Genomic DNA, 4,203 nt, shown 5'->3' on the forward strand with positions numbered 1-4,203 from the left:
TCTTACTGCCCCCATACAACTAATTCTGCCACACCCATGTTCTTGTATGTACTTCTTAGAACACATCTGCTCCTACAAACACTCATTTTACCTCTGAAGCTGGCCTCTCTCCATCTCCCTCCAGCCATTTCCACTTAGCTCTTTGTCACATCTGTAAGTTTAAATTATCAAATTCTGTTGACAGGGGCGCCTGGATGGCTCAGTCATTAAGCGTCTGCCTTCGACTCAGGTCATGATCCCAGGGTCCTGGGATCAAGCCCCGCATCGGGCTCCCTGCTCGGCAGAAAGCCTGCTTCTCCCTCTCCCACTCCCCCTGCTTGTGTTTCCTCTCTCGCTGTGTCTCTTTCTGTCAAATAAATAAAATCTTTAAAAAAAATTCTGTTGATAATATTTCCATCATAAAATTAAGTGGACAAATACTGAGATGTTATCACAAGATTAGTATTGGTAAATAGTTTTGAAACAAAGCCTTCCTAGAACTAGACTCTCAATAAGGACTTGATTCAGGATTCTACAAAAGGTAGGTTGTATTAAATATTTAATCTTATTTTTTTCTGTTGATATTTTATAATTTGTACTGAAAATATTTTACATAAGATTTTTTTCTAGAGTGCTTGTGAGGTAATTATCTGCAACCCATTTTCAAATCTTTTTTTGGTAAAATGATTTTCATATGAGACAGAAAAAAAATACTGTAGGGCTTTCCTTTACAGTGTGTAACTCCACCAAGACTCCCTCACCCCCAAAAGCAGATGTCAGTGCCTTTTCTGCATGGTCCCATTGCTTTCTGCTGCAGTGTTTCTTTGTCTGCTGTCTGGCTAACTCCTGTGATCCTAGTCTTTTCCTCTTGATAATCTCATTGTGTTAACAGTGCCTGGGATGCAGCAGGCAGACAAGACATTGCTTATTAAGTGAACCACTGCATGATTTAATGTACACTACATAAGCCCATTTAGTAATAACTGAGTTTGCTCCTTGTTGATTGCCTAACTTGTTCCTTATTCAAAATGCTGAGTATCAGCTGTTAGGAAAGCTTCTGGCAAATGGAGCATGATTGTGATTTGCAGTGCAAATGTCACGTTAATTCTTTTTGTTTTTCTGGCTGATAGTTAAATCTCTTGTACTATGCATCAAAAATGTCACAGCTAAACAATCTGAGGGATTAAATTGTTCCTTATAATTTCCCTGCTGCTAAATGGCACCAAGATATTACCTAGCCACTGTTGTCAGTCTTCGCTGGTGAGTTCACATAGAAAGCACTTCCTTTTTTTAGTTTGAAGGCATTAAGAAACACACTCAAATTGCAATTTAAGAGTTGTTTGCTCTGGAGTATACAATCTGTTGCTATTTCACTGTCAGTCATCTTAAATGTTTTACTAAAATTGTCACCGGCACCGGTCACTGTTTATTTTCACCTTCAGTGCTCTTTTTGTGAATTTCTTTTACGCTAAACTTTTATCAAGATGATTCTAGAAATTTCAAAATTTTATATTGTTTTATAATGACCTAATGATGCATGTTGCCAGCATCTCTAAACACTAATGGAAGCTTAAATATTTTTGTTGCCTTAATTATTTCTGGTAGCACTCCTCATGATACTATGTGAAACTCATTGAACCCTTCCTCATTTCACCCCTGGCTTAACAGTAGGTCCCTTTCTTGTCTTATGATTTCTAATTTTAAAAAGTTAAAATGGCCCATTTTCTCTTTCAAAAGACTCATTATCAGAACTAGTTTGGATGAGAAACTTGCGGCAGTTGTGGAAGGGAAAGTATGTGATATCTCTTAGCATCTCTTACAGGTTTACTGAAAAAGAGTACTTGAGAATGGATTATAGATAGTTACTTCACAAGGAGCTTTTTAAAATCCAATTACAAGATTTATTTAAGTAGAAAAATAAAAAAAAAAGAAAATGTTCAGGCTCACTTAAATGCAGTGTGGTATTTTGCAGACTATCGAGTCCATCCTGGGAGTTTAACTGTGGGAGGACTTTGTGATAGCACCGTGTTCCTAAAACAGATTTCCACAGATAGCATTATGATGAATCTCCTGTATGTGTTCATTTAATTTCAGGGGTTGCTGCACTAAACAATAAACCGAATTTGAGAGCCTGAATCTGGATGTATCTTGTCACTTTTTTTCCCAGTCAGTTCAATCAAATGTCATTCTATTCAATTGAATATAGACAGGGTGAATTTCAAGTAAGAGAAAATTCACCCTGAGTGACAGATTTTCTCTTAAAGTTACTTTTGCTTGATTTTATTATTTTTTTCTTTCTTTGCTGTGAAACCACACAATGAAATGGAAACCAGAATGTCAAGTCTACTGTTGCCTGCTGCTTCTGACTCAGGCTTTTGGATCAGTGAAACTAGTTGCTCTCGTGTGGTCATATAGGTTGGACACTGTATAAATCCAAGGAGCACCATTACATATATCATTATGGGGATGTCAGTCCCTAGGAATTGTGCAGTGTCCACTTTGCATAACTGTAAACAGAATCTCTGCTAAGTTTCTCCATCATAAAAGAGGCATTACCTCCTGTTTTGTTTCAAAGGAATGAAAAGGATAAGAGTGACAGAGATTTTCAATTAGTGATTTAGGCATTTTCTTTAAGGGAATCTGGGCCATAAACTGATAAATTGTGACCCTTGGCAAGCAAATGAGTTTACTTCTTCAGGCCTCAAGTTTCTTATCTGTGAAAGATAAATAATAATATCTTGTTTTCTCTGCTACCCGGAGCCATTGTGAAGATTAAGTGAGAGATTGGTTAATTCTCTGCAAAGTTAAAAGTGCTAGGCAAATGTGTTCTAATATTATTATCATTATGAGAATGTGCCAGAGAAGACACATGACACTTGATGATCTTGGTGAAATCTGTATAATATTTTCTACCAGTGAGAGCTATTTACAGTACATTGTTAATTAAAATAAGGTTATATGCTGTGGTTCTTACAAGGTTTTCATATTGTAATGATTAGAAGCACGTTATCTTTTAAACATTTATAGATTTAAATAAATATGGTAGTTGTATGGCCTTCTTATGCTATTCTAAGATTGAGTCACATTATATTTTATTTTCTTACTCCTAATTGGAAATGATTATTTTTCTTCCAAAGGCCATCTTTATGTCAGTTAGCAGCCTCAATTTAAAGACAAAATTTAAATAGTAGCTTAAGTATGTACAAACATTTATTAGGAGGTGACTATATGTCATATATGGTTTTAAGCCTTCTACAAATTTTCTTCTACAAATTTTCACTCACTCACTGCTTACAATCACTTCATGAAGTAGGTACTATTATTGTCTGCATTTTACTGATGGGAAATTAAAGCAGCAGAGGTTAAGTAATTTGCATGGATCACACAGCTGGTAAACAGTAGAGCAGGATTCAAATCCTAGATATCTATCTGGCTACAAAGTCTGTGGCTCCTAAGCATGGACTTGTTATCAATCATGGTGTCTCCTTTAGTTGTGTATAGGAAAACACTATAAATCATCTGGGTAATATGCAGAGATACATATAATTTCAAGGTCAGTTGATGTGAGTGCTATACAAATAAGGCTAAGGTTAAACGCCATATTTTCATGGAGAACTTTCCATGTAGATCAACACTATTTGTTTATGCAGGTTTTGTCTCCTGTGGACTCTAAAAAGTAAAAGAAGAGATGGGCATATATCCTACATCCCCAGTGAGTCGTCATGCATTCCCCACTGCTGACCAGATGTCACATTTGAATAGTCACAAAACTATGATAGCACACGGGATGCTATTGCAAGCTGAGGTTTTTCCACATCCAGTTTAATATTCCTAAACAAATGTCTTATTATTGGGAGGCAAAATTTCCATCAAAGTACCATAGGGAGGTTTATGTGTCTTTTTTTTTTTTAATACGTAGCTTAGTCATGTTTCCCTGTAGCTATGTTAACACTATTGTCAAATGAATTCTATATAACTTGAAATTATTTTGTAACTTAGAATAGGGTATACCTACTCTTTGTGCCATTATCCATCCATTATTATTACTTCAATCTTTGGAAATCAAAATTACATTTACTATCCCTGGTCTTCCAGTGCTTCCACATCATCCATGATGAGTCAATGATTACCCTTCAAGGGTTTGGCACTGTAATCTAGGCATTCTTTCAATAATTTTGAGAGACAGTCCACGTCAAATGGAGTTATGAATCCATTAAAACAATC

This window comes from Callorhinus ursinus, unplaced genomic scaffold (genome assembly GCF_003265705.2).
Source record: "Callorhinus ursinus isolate GAN/ISIS: 27379988/994484 unplaced genomic scaffold, GSC_fseal_2.0 scaffold14, whole genome shotgun sequence".
Classification (NCBI taxonomy): domain Eukaryota; kingdom Metazoa; phylum Chordata; class Mammalia; order Carnivora; family Otariidae; genus Callorhinus; species Callorhinus ursinus.